At 37.7% G+C, this 20,414-nt stretch overlaps 1 long non-coding RNA gene across 2 annotated transcripts in view; it reads left to right on the forward strand.

Annotated features, from left to right (window-relative positions):
* LOC121819390 (uncharacterized) overlaps nt 1-20,414 on the forward strand; it is a 242,430-nt gene that overhangs the window by 178,033 nt on the left and 43,983 nt on the right. The window contains exon 1 of one of the 2 annotated variants that reach the window (XR_006059605.2): nt 5,556-5,662. The exons of the other annotated variant lie outside the window; for it this stretch is intronic. This is a non-coding gene — a long non-coding RNA (uncharacterized LOC121819390). Of the gene's footprint in view, nt 1-5,555; nt 5,663-20,414 lie in introns of those variants that run through there. 2 annotated transcript variants of the gene reach the window in all.

Genomic DNA, 20,414 nt, shown 5'->3' on the forward strand with positions numbered 1-20,414 from the left:
CAGTGTCTTATAGGTTTCATAGGACATGTCTCGTACCTCCTTGGTTAAATTTATTTCTATGTACTTGATCCTTTTTGATTTCATTGTAAATGAGATTGTTTCCTTAATTTACTTCTAATAGCTCATTATCAGTATATAGAAAGGCAACAGAATTCTGTATGTTAATTTTGCATCTTATAACTTTACTGAACTTGTTTATTGTAACAGATTTTTGGTGGAATCTTATGGTGTTCTACATAAGAGGATTATGTCATCTGCAAATGGAGATGATTTTACTTAGCCCTTTCTGATTTGGATGCTTTGACTTCTTGCCTAACTGTTCTGGCTAGAAATTATAGTACTGAGTAGTAAGAGTGGGCACCTTATTTTGTTCTGATCTTAGAGGAAAGTTTTCAGCTCTTCACTGTTTAGTGTGATGTTATCTGTGAGCTTGTCATATATGGTCTATTTTATGTTGAGGTCATACTTTTTATTACTAGTTGGTTGAGTATTTTATCATGAAGGGGTCAATTTTTTATACCTATTGATAAGATACGTTATTCCTTCACTCTGTGAATGTGATGTATTGCAGTGATTTGTATATAGTGAACTGTCCTTGCATCCTAAGAATAAATCCCATTTTGTCATGATGTGTAATTCCCTTAATGTGATGCTACTGTTGAGACACTTTGCATGTATGTTCCTCAGGAATATTGGCATCTAATTTTCTTCCCTTGTGATGACTTTTTTTGGCTTTTTTCTGGGTAATGCTGGCTTCATAAAATAAGTTTTATGAACTTTTCCTGCTCTTAAATTTTGGGGAAGAATTTGGTAAAGATTGGTAGTAATCCATCAACAAAATGAAAATGGAACCTGTAGAATGGGAGAAAGACTATTTCCAAGCTGTATATCCGGTAAAGAATTAATATCCAAAATATGTAGAAACTCATATAGCTCAATAGCAAAAAAAAAAAAGAGGATGGGGGGAAGGAAGTAATAAAAATAGGCAACGGAATTGAACAGTCATTTACGTAACTTATTGAAAATTTCTGTACACACAATATACACTTGAATCCTATATATGAATAGGAGAAAAAGTATTGAATTCCTTCTCTCACTCCACTTGGAAAAAAAAAAAAAAACAACCCTCCACCTTTTACCAGTGCCAAATTGGGACAGTGTTTCCCAAATTCTCCAGTCTTAACTCTTAATGTAAAGAAATGTTAATAAATCAATATTTTACAAATCTATTTGAAGCTCGATTTTGTCTTCAAGTGTATTTATATAGTAAGTTAAATATTTTGTTTTCCTTATCAACTTCTTATTTTTAAGGGTCTCACCACATACTCTTATAAAACTTCCCTTGAAGCTTTCAGTCTTCAAATTATATCTCATGGTTAACACTGACGTTTATTTAGATTGTAGGAAAAATGCAGAAAATTTAAGAATAGAAAACAGGTATTTTGAGAAATAGACTTAGGACTAATTTCAGATAACAATGCAGAAAAAAAAGCATCTATAAATATTGATTTACATCACTCTGTTCCTTTTAGCAATTTATTTCTAATTGCTTTTCGTTTCTAATACATTTCCTCTTTTTTAAACTTATTTATTTGAATTGGAGGATAATTACTTTACAATATTGTGTAGCCTCTGCCATACATCAACATGAATTGGCCATAGGTATACATCTGTCCCCTCCCTCCTGAACACCCCTGCTACAGCCCTCTCCACCCCGTCCCTCCAGGTTGTCACAGAACACCAGTTCGGGATTCCCTGCATCATCCATCAAACTCCCATTGGCTATTTTACATGTGGTAATGTATATGTTTCAATGACATTCTCTTAAATCATCCCACCCTCTCCTCTCCCACTGAGTGCAAAGGTCTGTTCTTTATGTCTGTGTCTTCTTTGCTGCCCTGCATATAGGATCATCAATCCCATCTTTCCAGACTCTATATATATGTGTTAAAATATGATATTTGTCTTTCTTCCTGATTTACTTCATTCTGTGTCATAGGCTCTAGGTTCATCCATCTTACTAGAACTGACTCAAATACATTCCTTTTTATAGCTCAGTAATATTCCATTGTGTATATGTACCACAATTTCCTTATCCATTCATATACTGATGGACATCTAGGTTGCTTCCGTGTCCTAACTGTTGTAAATAGCGCTGCAATGAACATTGGAGTACGTGTGTCTTTTTCAAGTAGGGTTTCATCAGGCTGTGTGCCCAGTAGTGGGATTGCTGGGTTACATGGCAGTTTTATTTCTAGTTTTTCTTAAAGGAATCTCCATACTGTTTTCCATACTGGTTGTATCAGTTTGCATTCCCACCAACAGTGTAAGAGGGTTCCATTTTCTCTACACCCTCTCCAGCATTTATTGTTGACAGACTTTTGGATGATAGCTATTCTGATTGGTGTGAGATGATACCTCATTGTAGTTTTGATTTGCATTTCTCTAATGAGAGCTGTTGAGCATCTTTTCATGTGTTTATTAGCCATCTGTATGTCTTCTTTGGAGAAATGTCAGTTTAGGTCGTCTGCCCACTTTTTGATTGGGTTGTTTGTTTTTCTGACATTGAGCTGCTTATGTATTTTGGAAATTAATCCTTCCTTTTTCAGTTGTTTCATTTGCTATCATTTTCTGTCATTATGAGGGTTGTCTTTTCACCTCATTTATAGTTTCCTTCATTATGCAAGAGGCTTTAAGTTTAATTAGGTCCCATTTGTTTATTTTTGTTTTTATTTCTATTACTCTAGGAGGTGGGTCATAGACAGCATCTTTCTGTGATTTATGTCAGAGTGTTCTGCCTAGGTTTTCCTCTTAAGAGTTTTATACTTTCTGATCTTAGGTTTAGGTCTTTAATCCATTTTGAGTTTATTTTTGTGTATGGCTTTAGGAAGTGCTTTAATTTCATTCTTTTACATGTAGTTGACTAGTTTTCCCAGCACCTCTTATTGAAGAGACTGTCTTTTCTCCATCGTATATTTTTGCCTCCTTTGTCAGAGATAAGTTGTCCATAGGTGTGTGGATTTATCTCTGAGCTTTCTATCTTGTTTCATTATTCTAAATTTATGTTTTAGGAGGTTGATTCCTCCAGTTCTGTCCTTTCTCAAGATTGCTTTGGCTATGTGAGGTCTTTTGTGTTTCCATGCAAATTGTGAAATTATTAGTTCTAGTTCTGTGAAAATTACTGTTGGTAGTTCAGTAGAGATTGCATTGAATCTAATGCAATCTTGGGGGCGGTATAGTCATTTTCACTATATTAATCCTTCCAATCCAAGAACATCGTATATCTCTCCATCTGTTTGTGTTGCCTTTGATTTCTTTCATCAGCATCTTATAGTTTTCTGCATACAGGTCTTTTGTCTCTTTAGGTAAATTTATTCCTAAGTATTTTATTCTTTTTGTTTCAGTGGTGAATGGGATTGTTTCCTTAATTTTTCTTTATGTTTTTCATTGTTATTATATAGGAATGCAAGGAATTTCTGTGTATTAATTGTATGTCCTGCAACTTTACTATACTAATTAATTAGCTCTAGTAATTTTCTAGTGGCATCTTTAGGGTTTTCTATGTAGAGAAGCATGTTATCTGCAAACAGTGAGTTTTATTTTTCTTTCTCAGTCTGGATTCCTTTATTTCTTTTTCTTCTCTGACTGCTATGCCTAGGACTTTCAAAACTCTGTTGCATAATAGGGGTGAGAGTGGGCACCCTCGTCTCATTCCTCAGTTTAGAGGAGCATTTCCTATTTTATGATTGTAGTTTATTGTTCTTTCCACATTGGGCACCAATTCATTGTCACTGCCTTTATTTTTGCCACATTAAAAACTCATTCCTAAAGTATGTTTACTCAACATTTACACAAAAGAGGTATTTTTTCACTCCAATTCATTAGAAGAAAAGCTAATTAAATGCTTTTTTTAGGAATACAGATTTTCAACCTATCTCAAGAGGGATGCTATTAACAAAGTATATAAGGATATTTTGGTGTGACTTTTTTCTTCTTTCCAACACTCTCCTTTATCATTCCCTTGTTTCATGAATCTTTTATAGCAATATTTCAAAGCATCATATAAAACAATGAGAAATTTGTAATAGAGTGTACCTACCTGGTGGCTCAGAGGTTAAAGCGTCTGCCTGCAATGCAGGAGACCTGGGTTCGATCCCTGGGTTGGGAAGATCCCCTGGAGAAGGAAATGGCAACCCACTCCAGTATTCTCGCCTGGAGAATCCCGTTGATGGAGGAGCCTGGTGGGCTACAGTCCACGGGGTTGCAAAGAGTCAGATATGACTGAGCAACTTCACTTCACTTCACAAATATTTAAGTTTTATCAGAAAAGTAGGAATGCAGATATCCCTTAAATGGCAACATACCTGATGGTGAGACAATTGGTGGAATGAAAAAAGAGTAAATTACTAAGCCCAGTTTATACTCCATATGTACTTATCTGAGATGTAAAAAGAGTTGATAAGCCTTTAGTCCTTGATTTCAGCAGAATAGATATATGATTTCTAAGATCAAGGACTGAAAGATCACGAATTGTTCCACCTTCTAGGTGAACGCATATTGAATATCAACTGTGAAAGATACAGAATTTCACCTTTATTCTCTAGAAGAAGAATGACAGGTACAAACTTAACAGTCTGTATTATTTTAATGTAAATGTTAATATAAGTCAAAATATGATCAACAAGTATAAAGGGCTTGAGGAATTCGAAAGAAGGAGAAAGATAATACCTGATTATGAGCACCACATTGAGTTTTAAAGAGAAGGGGGCATTTGGAATGGACTTGAAGGACTGCAAAGAATTTAACAAGAGGGAACAGAATTAGCAAAAGCTAGAGGTGGACAAGGGTAATGAATATTTCAGAGACCTGACGTAATGCTGCATAGATTTGAGATAGATTATAAGTGAACAGTAAATTAAAATTTTAGCTAGGTTTCTATTTTCAGAAACCTCTAAATATCGGATCAACTCTTTTAATTCACTAGACAATAAGAAGCCATTGTAGATGTTTGGAAGGTTATTTCAGCAGAGATATTTAAAGCCAATTAGATGAAATATTAAAAACACAATTGGAAATTAAGAAGTCACTGTACTTGACTCTCTAGGTCTGGATTTCAAGCCTTAGCATGTGTGAGAATAGCTGTGGAACTATAAACCAGTGATTGAGCACAACCCCTGAGACTATGATTTAGTTCCTAAACTGTGGGGCTCAGGAATCCTTACTCTTAACAAGTGCCCCAGGTAATTCTATACATATTAAAGTCTTGAGTGTCTGAGCCACAGACAGTTGAGAACATGACCTTGAGTGTGGCAGGCCTAATAGGGTATAGGTGAGACCGATGTGGTACCCTAGCTGCAAAAACGTGAATTTTTATAGATGACTCAGTTTCAGTTCTGAGGCTCGCTTAACTGAAGCATCAAAAGCAATGAGCATTTGTTAAGCTGTACAGTGCTAATTCTCAGAACTGCTTCCTGAAGGTGACTAAAACTGAACGCTGCCTTAACACACATGGTTTGTGGTTGGATCTGACAAGTTAGGACTACATTGAGAGACTTAGAATGTCATCTGCTTCTTATCTCCTAGCTTTGTAAAAGCTTGGTGGGGCTGCTGAGAGAGATTGCTGGGAAAACAGGGAGATGAGATTGAGTTCTCCAGGTCAGAGGTAAGATAAATGAGTGAGTGAGTGAATGATGAAGAAAAATGGTTGACTTTTGGAGAAAGTTTATAAGACAGTAGTTCAAATAGCATGAGGAAAAAGATCAACAATGTCTTAGTTACAGATCTTCAAAGATTACAAAATAATTTCAGGAAGTCTTTCTGACTTTCCACCACAACTGGGAACAAAGTAAGCCAAAAGCAAAAACCTCTTTGTCTTGCAAGCCCTTTACTTCCTATTCCCAGAAACCCTTCTCTAGTAATGGTTGTGCATGTGTGTTCAGTTACTTTAGTCGTGTCTGACTCTGCTATCCCGTGGAATGCAGCCTGCCAGGCTCCTCTGTCCATGGAATTCTCCAGGCAGAAATACTGGAGTGGGTCCAGCAGATCTTCCCAACCCAGGGATCAAACCCACATCTCCTGGGTTTCCTGCATTGTAGGCAAATTCTTTACCACTGAGCCACTGGGGAAGCCCATAGCGGTTAGATACTTCAGAGGAGGATGATCCTGATGGAAAATCTATTTGAGCATTTCTTCCAGGCAACATACATTTCTGGTATTAGATTCTCCTCCTCCTTAGCCTTGGAAAATAAGGCACACTTTAACATGAAGTTCAATATAGAACTTCAAGGAAAAGATTAGTGCTACAGAGCAAACATTATTTGCTCCTAAGAAATATAGTTGTGACTCAACTCTAAAGGAAGAGTATTTATAAATACTCTTCTACTAGATAGAAGTCTTGAGCGCTGATAAGATTTATATCTGGATGAAAAGTGGAGAATGACTATTTTTCTAGGTCACTTGAAGGTGAAAGTGTTAGCTGCTCAGTCATGTCCAACTCTTTGTAACCTGGTGGACTGTAGCCTGCCAGGCTCTTCTCTCCATTCTCCAGGCAAGAATACTAGAGTGAGTTGCCATTTCCTTCTCCAGGGGATCTTCCCAACCTAGGGATAGAATCCAGGTCCCCCTGCAAGGGCAAATTCTTTACCATCTGAGACTCTAGCGAAGTCTACATCACTTGCCAAGTTTACAGTACAATATTGTAAAGTATAAATAAATAAATAAAAATAATAATTAAAAAAATAAAATTATTTGAAATGATTAACATAGTTATTAAAAGTATAATTATTAATTATAATAATCATAGAGTATTTTGGGTGACTTCCAGATGGCTCAGCAGGTAAAGAATCCACCTGCAATGCAGGAGACACAGGAGACAGGGGTTTGATCCGTGGATCATGAGGATCCCCTGGAGAAGGGAAATGACAGTCCACTCCAGCATTCTTATTTGGGAAATCCCATGGACAGAGGAGCCTGGTGGGCTACAGTCCATGGTGTTGAAGAGAGTCAGACACGACTGAGTACATGGCACATCTTTATAGTAGTGGAGATACTTCTAGTTTAATAGTTTCTGAAGTAATCCCTTCTGCAGATAGGAAGAGACCAATAATAAAGAACACAGCATTTCTTTAAATTGATATTATGTAGTATTATTTTTTAATTTATTAATTGGAGAATAATTGCTTTACAGTGTTGTATGGGTATCTGCCATACAACAACATGAATCAGCCATAAGCATGTGAGCCCCTCCCTCTTGAACCTCCCTGTGCGCCCCCATCCTACCCCTCTAGATTGTCACAGAGAACCAGGTTGAGCTTCCTGTGTTATCCAGAAGCTTCCCACTAGCTGTCTGTTTTACATATGGTAATGTGTATGTTTCAGTGCTACCCTCTTAGTTCATCCACCTTCTCCTTCCCACACTGTGTCTACAAGTCTGTTCTCTGAATATTGTTTATACATAGTATTATTTATAATGTGGTTGACTCGAGCTCTATCACTGGAAAGATAAATAAATCTCATGAGTTTGACTAGCTGGTGTTTCAACTTCCAAAATATTATGTACAGTGTAGGGTTTTAAATTAAAAAGTTCAGATGAAAATCAAGCAGGTGTTTGATTTTTTGACAAGTCATATAATTCTCTCTTTTGTCATTATAGAATATTGACATTAGTCTTAGATGACTTGAAGTGGATCCCATTTATTTTATTTGACTTTTACTAGTATTATAAAAATGACAGTGTTCTACTACAGAGTAGATTTGCCTACTCTAACGGAGAACAAAGGCATTCTAACCACAGTGTATTATGGTATACCATTTCTCGCAAACTGTAGACAGCTACGTAGCGAAAACAATGAGGCCACAAGCTACTATTGTGTGAGGGTTCCTGCGTCACGCCCATGTCATAGAGTTATTAATTTCAATTATAACCATAACCATTTTAGAAATGCTAGTATCTAAATCCAATATATAGAAATACATAACTTATCACAAGTAAAATTTAAATTCCACATTGACAGGCATTGGAAAATTTACCTTCTCTAGTAATTAGATCACAGACCAGAAATCACATATTATGTGGCCTTCCTTAGGAAATTAGATGGCTTCTAAAATAATTGATTATTATAATGGCAAATGATGAAAAACCATTAATTCCAGTAAAGAGTAATTTTAGATGAAAAAATATTTCATACTGAGCTAAAATTTCCTTCCAGATATTTTAAAATACTGATATTGTATTCTTAGACTCTTACAAGTTATTATTAAAGATATAATATAGAAATCTCTCTAGAAAATAAATAGCACAGATTTTTTGCGAGGTAACCATATTTGCCATATGTTTATTATCCAAGCATATGCTAAACCGTTGGGTATATGCAATAGACATCTAACAATAGAAATAGAATAAAGTGTATTTATTTGAGTATGTAGAAGTGTACTGAGGATCACTGGTATTTTGGAAGACAGACAAAATGAATATAAGGGTAAAACTGATTGAATATATACAGCATGTAATTCTATACTCCAATTCTGTACCTAAATCAAGAACGACCCTTCCCTCCTACCATCAGGAGAAAAAAATAATTCTGTGGAAAGAACAGATAACATTTAAACAAGAAATCTAAAACCATCTTCAAACATTGAATTTATAGTGAGTATAAACTTATATTTGACATTTAAATATTTATTTTGCTAGGAATTTTCTAACTTTAGTTGAGATATTTTTGGTCACTTTCTGGTTTGGAAGTATGCTTGACTTTCTTACACTTAATAGGCAATAGTTAAAGTAAATGCCTTGAAGGACTATGAGAAAGGTTAAATTTATGACCCTTTCCATCTAAAACAGGACAAATTGAAAATTCAAAGAGAAAGATCATTCTTTAAACTTCTAACTGGAATGTTCATTTTAATTTTAAGAGTCTGTACCAAAATACTGTATTTGGATCTAATCAAAATATTCAGTTCAGTTCAGTCACTCAGTCGTGTCCGACTCTTTGCGACCCCATACAAAAGTCACTGGTGGTTTAAAACATGTATGGAGATTTTTAGCTTACGCTGATACTTGCTTATGAAATATCAAAATATAAGTTTTATGGGAAGGAAATTATTTTTAAAGCCTCCTAGCATTTGAGCACACATTCATACAGCTTTATGAGTATATTTTCTGAAATTTATGCATTCATTTCATCATTCATAAGTGAATCTTTGTTCTTTGGCCTAATGGAAATCAGTACAGTGCCTCCTTGTAGTTCAGTGCTTCAAATATTAACATATAACATTCCTTCCATTTTTACTTTCAGCCTCATCTCTTCTAATGTTCAGAAGTGGTTCCAGACTGTGAACAAAGCCAAAAAATACTAGGATGTGCTCACAATTGATACAGTTATTGGGCCAATTTCTGTGCCTGACATACCCTTCCTTTGGGAGGAAATCCCTCTGGGGCACCTGGCTGAAACAATTGAATCGATTCCCAGCAGACTGTCTGACCAGGGTGCACTGCTTGTGTAGACAAGCAGGCAGACAAGCAGGCACTGGGCGTAGTTAGACTCCAGTGGAGATACCCTTTAAAGGTTAAGTGGTTTTGAGTGAGAAAGTATCTCTTCTTTCAAGACAAGGAGTGGCTTGGATTTTTCTTGTAGGGAGTGAGACAATGTCTTTTAGAAAGATAGCAGGATAGATAAGGCTTGGATGGGTGCTTGGGCGAATGAACTGAAAGACTGAAAATTTATTATGGAAATGTAACTTTTATCTGCCAGTCCTGGGAAATTTAAAGTTATCTAAGCGTTGACCTTGACCTTTGAACTAATGGGACTTAGTTCAGAGCTACAATTCACAATTGTTATGTTACTTTTTTTTTTTTAAATAGCAGTGGACATCATTTGGGTGTGTGATAGTGTTGTCTAAGAGTTCCAAAGAAGCCCCCATTCCACATGATGGGTATTGGGGAAAATTTCCCTCTGCATTACCATCCTCCGCGATTTCTTCCAACTTCCTTATGTTGTATTACTATGTTGTAATCATTTTGCAATCGCTCTACTTCTGGACGAATAAAATATGCAGCTTTATTTTGGTATGTTGACTTTTTGAGGAAAAATCTCTGGGTGTTCACGGAGTTGTTGGAATAAAAATCTGGGACCCAGACTTTTATTTTCATTAAAACCTACTTTTCCATATAAACAAGTTTGATCACGTAAGACTAAATATGATAGAGCACATGTAGAAATTGCAGCTGACCACAGGATGTAAATGGGACATAGAATTTTATAGTTAGAATTTACCATAGAGGTGACAACAACTTATTTTTATAAAAACAAAATCCGATTGTTGCTCATTTCTCTTTCTCAGAATTCATTCACAGGCTTTATCTTGATGCTATGAGTCATGTTACCATCTGGCTTTGGGAAGTGGGCCCCCCCCACATCTGTGTCTCTCTCTCCTGCAAACACAACATGAAAAGACCAACAGGGCTTCAGTTAAGAGGCTGAAAAATTGACTTAAAATTATTGCTTTCAAATCAACTATCTTTTCTGCAAAGACAAAATGGTTTGTGACTTCAAGATAATCATAATTTAGATTGAGATATCAAAGACCGTTTTCCTAACAGGTTCCTGCGGTGGTTTTTCTGTCTCAAAATCCCAATTCAAGATTGTCTTGAGATCTGGAAACTGAGATACCAAGACAATCAGATTATCTCGTGAAACCAGACTGAAAATTATTCTGTAACTCACACTGATCTTGGCTACCAAAGGATCTCAGTAGGTGAATATAATGTGGAAGAAAACTTTAACTTGCTCTTGAGACGGGATCTTAATTGTATCAATTGTTACATTTCTTCTGAAATTGTCACTTAATAACTAGTAACCCATTTTCACCCCCATCATATTTCCCTATGAGTTGCTTAGTTAAAGTGTCTTCTTTTTCTTTATCTCTTTATCTCTTTCTATGCTTCACAGTCAAACTAGGTTTCAGCAGAACAATGATGAAGGAAGGGAATAAATATAGCAAAAGCAAAGGAAAATAATTTTTCTGTTAGCCATACTCCTCTAATCCAGCCCTCTACCACATCTTCATCTCCTATCCCCACCAATCAAGGCATTAGGCATTACAGAGACAGCTGTGAACCATGTAATTTTTGATAGGCAGATAGTCCATAGTTTAAGATAGTTATTCTCAAGAGAGTAGTATCACTCCTAATGGTTGTGGGGAGCATTAGCTCTTTGGGAGGCAAAATCTGAGATATTAAAATGGCTTGTAGCTCTCCAAACAATTTGCATGCCATATATCTATACATAGACATGTATACAATGCATCTTAGTTTTTAAAATATCATCAGTTCAGTTCAGTCGCTCAGTCATGTCCGACTCTTTGAGACCCCATGAATCGCAGCATGGCAGGCCTCCCTGTCCATCACCAACTCCCAGAGTTCACTCAGACTCACGTCCATCGAGTCAGTGATGCCATCCAGCCATCTCATCCTCTGTTGTCCCCTTCTCCTACTGCCCCCAATCCCTCCCAGCTTCAGAGTCTTTTCCAGTGAGTCAACTCTTCACATGAGGTGGCCAAAATACTGGAGTTTCAGCTTTAGCATCATTCCTTCCAAAGAAATCCCAGGGCTGATCTCCTTCAGAATGGACTGGTTGGATCTCCTTGCAGTCCAAGGGACTCAAGAGTCTTCTCCAACACCACAGTTCAAAAGCATCAATTCTTCGGCACTCAGCCTTCTTCACAGTCCAACTCTCACATCCATGCATGACCACAGGAAAAACCATAGCCTTGACTATAGGGGGTTGCAATTAGGGAAAAGACTAAAAACTCCACAGGGGAGACAATAATAAGCAAAAGGTTGAGAAGCATTGCTATTCTCTTCTAAAATAATTGATTTCTATAAAAACAGCCCCTTTCCCAGCTCCCATATGCTTTAGCATTGTTACAACTCCAAACCTAAACCAGAAAGATTTTAGCATTCTCTTAGTTTTTCTAATACTGTGTTTATATGTTGTTTTAATATCAGTTGCTGGTATTTGATGCTTTGTACCTACATGAATATTTTTAGTAGCACTTTTCTGTTTGCTAAGTAATTAGGAAAGAATGTATCTTACATTTGTCTGTTAAACATCCTGTGGATTCAGTGGGATTCTTTATCAATAATATGATATCAGTCTTTTGTCCTAAAGTTTTTCTCTTTATTTCTAAAACACTTCTGGCTGTGAAATCAGAATTGCCTTGACGTATGGCTTCACAGATGACAATTTCTTTTTTGTTAGAGTCCCAACTTTTTCATAGTTCCTATGGTATTTTCTACTTATTTTGAGTATGATGCATGAAAATATATTTTGTTCTCGTTATTTACATGTAGCTCTACTAAGCTGAATAGCACAGGCTTCCTCAAATACTCAATTTCAAGAGCCTATTGCAAGCAGACTAAATATTTAACATTGAATTAAATTGAATTGAAGTGAAAGTTTCTCAGCCATGTCTGACTCTTTACGACCCCATGGACTATACAGTCCATGGAATTCTCCAGGCCACAATACTGGGTGGGTAGCCTTTCCCTTCTCCAGGGGATCTTCCCAACCCAGGGATCAAACCCAGCTGTCCTGCATTGCAAGTAGATTCTTTACCAACTGAGCTATCAGGGAAGCCCAATATTTAACATGTTCTATACTAAATAGAAATTTAGTGATCAGCTGTGTTCCTAAGTTTTTATTCAAATTATTCTTTTTATTGAACCAAATGGGCATGTTCACAGTTCCTTGCAGGTTGCTTTTCAAAGAAAAAAATGTATATAGTTTTTAAAGTACAGTTACTATTCAGAATAAGGGGAAAACACAAATATCAAATGCAGAAGTTTTACATCAAATTAGCATAGCTTAGGAAATATTTGCATGCTGTTAACTCTCAACTGTGTTTCTGTAATTCAGACCACTTTTCCAGACTCTAGACCATGAGTTAGCAAACTATGGCCCTTAGGCCAAATTTAACTACAGCCTGTTGGTGTACGTTTTTATTGGAACACAGCCATGCCTGTTCTTCTGCATATTGTTGTTGACTGCCCAATGGCAGAGTGGTTGAGACTTAACACGTGGCCCACAGAGTCTGATAAAACACTTACTCTCTGGTTCGCTGACCCGTCCTTTAGTCTTACGGGCTTCCCAGGTGGTGCCAGTGGTAAAGAATCCACCTGCAAAAGCAGGAGACATAAGAGATGTGGGTTTGATCCCTGGGTCAGGAAGATTCTCTGGAGAGGGCATGGCAATCCCCTCCAGTATTCTTGCCTGCAGAAATCCATGGACAGAGGAGCCTCACGGGCTATAGTCCATGCGGTCACAAAGAGTCAGACATGACTGAAGTGACTTAGCACGCATGCACACATTCTAGTCTTGCATACCCAACTCCCTCCTTATAGTCTCAGTTACTGTCGAAAAAACATGTCAAACTGAAGATGTTCAAAGCCAACTCTCATCTTTCCTCTGTAACCTGCTTCTACCAGCGTCTTACCCATTGTAGGGGATGGCAACTTCATCTTTCCAGTTGTTCAAACTTAAAGCTTTGGAGTCATTTCTTTACTTCCTGGTTTCTTTCTCACCCACTGTGAATGAGTCAGATCAGCCCACAGGCCCTATTTGCAGCATATATTCAGCATCCAGTCTCCTCCCCAGGACCATCACTAACACTGTGACCTGAATCAACACTATGTTTCAACAAAGCTATTGCTCTTGCTGCCTGACCTGCCCTCTTTTGACTGTGGCCTGCACAATCCCTTTGTGTCTTTTCAACACTCATCTAGAGTAATGCTGGTATAGATGGGCTACCCTGGTAGCTCAGATGGTAAAGAATCTGCCTGCAATTCGGGAAACCTGGATTCGATCCGTGAGTCGAGAGGATCCCCTAGAGAAGGGTATGGCAACCCACTCCAGCATTCTTGCTTAGAGAATCCCATGGACAGGGGAACCATGTGGGCTGCAAACCGTGGGGTCGCAAAGAGTTGGACATGACTGAGCGACTAAGCACACACACAGAAATTACCCTATGGCCTTTCTCTAAACTCTACAGTGGTTCCCAGTTTTCCTTAAAGTTAACAGCCATCATGCTCACAGTGACCCACAAAGCTGTCTGGGATCTGGTGCTTTCGTTACTGACTGATCTGTTCCCGCCTCTGTCCCTGCCACTTGCTCTAATCCAGCCAACCTCGCCTCCCTGCTGTTTCTTAAAAACGTTACTCCTACTTCAGGCCTTCACAGGAGCTGTGTTTTCCACCTGTGGTTTTTCTTCTTTTGATATCCACTGCCTCAATACTTCACATTTTGAAATATTTTTTAAATTTACAATTAGAAATTTCCATCCCCTCCATCACCATCTCCCAAGGGTCCTGATTTTCCTCATCTTGTTCTGTTTCCCCCATAGCACTTACTGGCTTTAATGTACAGAATTTAGTTATTTTTGTCTGCTTTCAGCTTCCATGCTTAGCGTATAAGCTCTGTAGGGAAGGTTTGAGGAGATGTTTCATTTATTTATCCTGAGCATATTAAAAGAGTAAATGGCCCATAAAGAACCCAAGTAAATGTTTGATGAATTATGAGCTAATGAAAATTGATTTTAAAATGTTTATTAAAGAGCATAAAAATAATGTTTTTATCTGATGCGTCTTAAGTCATTTGTATGTGTGTGCATATGCATGTTATATTCCTTTAAGTAACTTTCTGTGTTTCATAATACTACAGTTATTGTGTCTTCAAACTGCAATTGCACTTTGTTTAAAACCAGTTCAACTCAATGTCTCTGAAATTATTTTTTCAGCTTTTCTTCTAAACACTCAGTACCATATTTCCCTACCACTTTGAGAGTTGCCATTGCTCTAGTTCTGGCTCTAAGTCATTTTATATCCCCAAGTCCATGTCTTCTGCCTTCAGAATTTGATTAATAGAATTTCTATTTGATTAATAGGATCCTCCTGCACTAGCACTCCATGGTGGCTCAGTTGGTAAAGAATTTGCCTGCCATGTGGGAGACCTGGGTTCAATCCTTGAGTCAGGAAGATCCCTTGGAGAAGGAAATGGCAACCCACTCCAGTATTCTTGCTGGAGAATTCCATGGACAGAGGAACTTGGTGGGCTACAGTCTACAGGGTCACAAAGAGTTGGACATGACTGAGTGACTTTCACTTTCCTGCATTATGATTCTTTCCATGTTTATCATGATAGTTCCCCCACTAGAACTTCATGACACCCTAAGTTCTTTGAAAATCAGAGCCAAAGGCAAGGATCATAAATCTTTATTGAGGAAGTGCAAGTTTAAGGTCAATGATGTGGTGGAAAAATGATAGTAAAACAAGGAGAGATAGAAAGCAATGAAGTATAATGGGTTATGTCCCTAACCACCCTTTTTAGCCAGCTGTAGAAAAATATAATAGAGTACTCAGTAGGTGTGTTCTTCTGGCATGCAGAACTGTTTTGCAATGATTGCAAGGGAAAAACCATAATTGAACATATCAACCAAAGGGACAAAGAAAGGGATAAGTATCTACCTAGCACCTTTTGACTCTCACTTCCCCTTAGAGTTTCCCCATAGAAAGTTAACATTCCTCACTTCTGTGTTGCACTGTCTGGCTGTGCAGAAAGCAGGCAGTGTGACATTGTATTGAAACCCAGAAATGACTTGACACAGATAAGCTCAGCATGTGGGAAATTAGGCAATGGCACCCCACTCTAGTACTCTTGCCTTGAAAATCCCATGGATGGAGGAGCCTGGTAGGCTGCAGTCCAGGGGATCGTGAAGAGTTGGACACGACTGAGCGACTTCACTTTCACTTTTCACTTTCATGCATTGGAGAAGGAAATGCAACCCACTCCAGTGTTCTTGGCTGGAGAATCCCAGGAATGGTGGAGCCTGGTGGGCTGTTGTCTATGGGGTTGCACAGAGTCAGACACAACTGAAGTGACTTAGCAGCAGCAGCAGCAAGCCCCAGATGGGCTTCCCTAGTGGCTTAGAGGGTAAAGAGTGTGCCTGCAATGCAGAAGACTTGGGTTCGATCCCTGGGAGAAGGCAATGGCAACCCACTCCAGTACTCTTACCTGGAAAATCCCATGGACGGAGGAGCCTGGCAGGCTACAGTCTACGGGGTCGCAAAGAGTCGGACACGACTGAGCGACTTCACTTTCACTTTCAAGCCCCAAATATGAAGATCTGACTCAAGCCTCCTCTAAGAATTAGCCAGGGCACCAGCTAAGTCACAGGTGGTGTGCAAGGAGGATGAATTCTTTAGAATTAGGCCACTGAATCTGAAAAGGGGTGCAAAACTACCAATTCCAGTTATCATCAGCTTTTCTCAACTTCTAAGCATCTCCAGGAAAAAAAAAAAACGCCTTTGAATCTTTTCTTGATCCGAATTCTCTTATCATTGGTCCAAATATTTGTGCTCTCACTTTCAGTCAATATGCTCATTATCTGTACTGAGCATACAGATAATGCCTCTGCCCATTATCTGAATTCTGTGGTGCCTCTACGCTCTCTGCATCAGCCTCAGCTCCCTTTTGTTTTTCTTGCTTTCGAATCCACAGCTGGTCAATCCCGGATTGCTTTTGTTTGGAATTCTAGCCAGTCACTCAGGAAAATCTTTAACACTTCTTTGTCTGTCTCCATTTCTGGGTTGCTCTGTAATACCATATGATGTAACAAAAGCATACAAATGAATGTCAAGCAAATTCATATTATTTTTAGCTTAGCCATATCTTCACTGCTGTCCTTGAAGCCTTTTATTAATCTCAAATGCACTATCACATTTTCACCACCAACTTTTGAAACATTTATATTTATCTAACCTCCAAATTTTAGTTTGTCATTTCATTTCTTATGAAAGTGAAGTCGCTCAGTCGTGTCCGACTCTTTGCGACCCCATGGACTGTAGCCTATCAGGCTCCTCTGTCCATGGGATTTTCCAGGCAAGAGTGCTGGAGTGGATTGCCATTTCCTTCTCCATGGGATCTTCCCGACCCAGGAATCGAACCCGGGTCTCCCACATTGCAGGCAGATGCTTTACAGTCTGAGCCACCAGGGAAGCTATAGATTATTAAATTTACTGATTTATTAGTTCAAGAGCATTCAAGATTGGCTCATTCACATTTGAAAACCTTGTTTGAGTTCTAAGGTTAATGTTACTGATGCCAGGATTTTTATCCTGAGTTTCCTCCTCTAGAGTCTTGCTTCAGTAATGTGCCACTGTTACCTTCACGCTGTCCCCTTTTCTTTATCCATCATCTTAAGCTACTAGCAGGGGTCTTCTCTATCCTGAAACTGAGGCACACAAGAGGGAAGTGAAATGAAGCAATTAGTTATTCTTTTATTTTTTTTTCAGCTGTAACCTAATACATTATAGCCAAAGAACTGATGATTTTGAATTGTGGTACTGGAGAAGACTCTTGAGAGTCCCTTGGACAGCAAGGAAATCAACCCAGTCAATCCTAAAGGAAAATCAACCCTGAATAGTCATTGGAAGAACTGATGCTGAAGCTCTAATACTTTGGCCTCCTGATGTGAAGAACCAACTTATTGGAGAAGACCCTGATGCTGGGAAAGATTAAGGGCAGGGAGAGAAGGGGACAACAGAGAATGAGATGGTTGGATGGTATCACTCAATGGACATGAATTTAAGCAAACTCTGGGAGATAGTAAAGGACAGGGGAGCCTGGTAGGCTGCAGTCCATGGGTTTACAATGAATTAGACACAATGTAGCAACTGAATAGTAACAACAGTAACCTAGTAGAGTTTTAGTTGTATGGTAAAAGCAGGATTTCCAGTGATAGCATCTGCTTTTAGAGATACTTAGATAAGACATAGTTTGGGGATAAAAAATGAGGTACAAACTTTAGCTCTTGCTGTGAGAATTCTTTTACCTGACTAAACCCTAAATTGCGTACTCAGGCTTCAGCACTAGAAGTGATTTGAAAAAAATGTCTAGACCTTGGCTGGGAACCCTAGTTCTGGTAAATAAGCTCATATTCCTTTAGACAAAACTGGATTACTGAAGTTGCAACCTTAGTAGTATGCAACTGCAATATCCTTTCCTTATGCTTGATTAATTAGCATTCATCTTGATAATTACACCATACGTCCTGGCTCATTTATTGCTGTAAAGTGATGAAGCTTCAGAAATACTCTTTTGTTGAGCTCTGTGGACCCACTCCCCAGTGAAGAAATTATAATTGGTGAAAATCATGAAAAACAACCATTTGAAGGAAATTTGTGGAAATTTGTGGAAATTTCCATTTGTGGAAATTGTCCTAGAGCAAACATGAAGCTGAAGAAGTACTTAGAGGAAATTTTATCTATAAAAGCTTTTATTTAAAGTAAGATAGCAAAATAACTGTCCATGTTAAGAAACTGGAAAAAAAAGAAGAAACTATAACCGCACAAGGAAAAGGAAATTAAAAATGGCAGCGTGGAAAGAAACAACATGAAAAAGAGAAAATCAACAAAACCAAATTTCAAAATCTTTGAAAACATCAATACATTGATAAATCATTACTTGGCCTACAGAAAAAGAAAGGCGACACAAAAATCAAAATTTTAAAATCAGAAAGAAAAAAGAGAGGACTTCACTACCACTTTACAGAATTTTTTTTTTTACAAGGAATACCCATGAATTACTGTACACTGACAAATGAGACAACATACATGGAACATACAAGTTTCTAGAAAGATATGGATTACTGAAACTAACCCAAGAAGTAGAAAATCCGACTGTACTTCTGAGAAAAGAGATTGCTAATTTTTATGTTGTATCTAATGAAAGCCTAGGCTTCTAAATGGCTTCACAGGTGAATTCTACCAAACTTCTAAAGAATTAATACCAGCTCCCCACAAACTTTTAAAAAGTAGATGAGAAAGTCCTATTCCCCAGTTTTGTCTGTGTGGCTAGTGTTAATACTAAAACCAGACAAGACCTCATGAGAAAAGGAAATAATAGATCATTATTTCCTATGGAGAAGAGGAATCCTCAACAAAGTGTTAACAAACTTAATCCAGCAATATACAAAAAGAATAAAGATTATACAGCAAGGTCAAATGGAACTTATTCCAGGAATTCATGGGTAGTTTAGCACACACACAAAAAAATTAGACCTTTTATAGGACAAAAATCACACAATCAGCTCAATAGACATAGAAAAAACTTTTGATAAACCAAATACCCTTTCATGATACAAGCACACAACAAACTAAGAGAGGGAACTTCTGTAAACTGACAAAAGGCACATAATGAAAAACCCACAATTAACATCACACTTGATGGTGAAAGCCAGGAACTGTCCTCCTAAGATCAGGAATAAGACAAGAATATGTACTCTCTCCACTTTTGTCAAATGCTGAACTGCATGTTCTATCCAAGGCAATTAGGCAAGAAAAGAAATAAAAGGTATCTAGTTAAACAAAAAGGAAAATATAAAACTCTCTTTATGAACAGATGACACGATCTTATATATAAACAATTCTAAGAAATTAGAAAAATACTGGAAGAAATTAGAAAAATACTGGAAGGTTGCAAGATACAAGATAAATATACAAAAATTGGTTTATTTTAAATACACAATAACAATTTGAAAATGATATGAAAATCATTCAGTTTACAACAACATCCCAAAGAACAATATACCTAAGATTTAAATTTAACAAAAGAAATGCAAGTCTTGTAAAGTGAAAACTACTACAAAACACTGACAGAAGTGGAAGATAATAAATAAATGGAAAGACATTCCATATTCATGAATTTGTTGTTGTTCAGTTGCTAAGTCATATTCAACTCTTTGCAACCTCATGGACTGCAGCATGTCAGGCTTCCCTGTCCTCTGTCTCCCGTAGTTTGCTCAAACTCATGTCCATTGAGTCAGTGTTGCCATCCAACCATCTTATTCCCTCCCCCCAACCCCCCTTGCCCCGAATCTTTCCCAGCATCAGTCTTTTCCAATTAATTGGCTCTTCACATCAGGTGGCTAAAGTACTAAAGCTTCAGCATCAGTCCTTCCAATGACTATTCAAGGTTGATTTCCTTTAGGATTGACTGGTTTGATCTCCTTGAAGTCCAAGGGACTCTCAAGTAGTCTTCTCCAGGACAATTCAAAAGCATCGATTCTTTAGCACTCAACCTTCTTTATGGTCCAACTTTCATATCCTTACATATTTACTGGAAAAAAATACTGTTAAGATGACAGTACTGTCTGGGTTAGTTTCCTATGGCTGACATTACAAATTACCACAAAAATGGTGGCTTAAAACTACAGAAATGCGTTCTCTCACAATTTTAGAGTCCAGTAGTTCAAAATTAAGGTGTTGACAGAACAGCATTCCTTCTGAAGTCTATAGAAGACAATCCTCCTTTTTCTCTTCAGCTTTTGGTGGCTCCAGGCAACTCAGGGCTTGTGGCTACATA

This window comes from Ovis aries, chromosome 4 (genome assembly GCF_016772045.2).
Source record: "Ovis aries strain OAR_USU_Benz2616 breed Rambouillet chromosome 4, ARS-UI_Ramb_v3.0, whole genome shotgun sequence".
Taxonomy (NCBI): domain Eukaryota; kingdom Metazoa; phylum Chordata; class Mammalia; order Artiodactyla; family Bovidae; genus Ovis; species Ovis aries.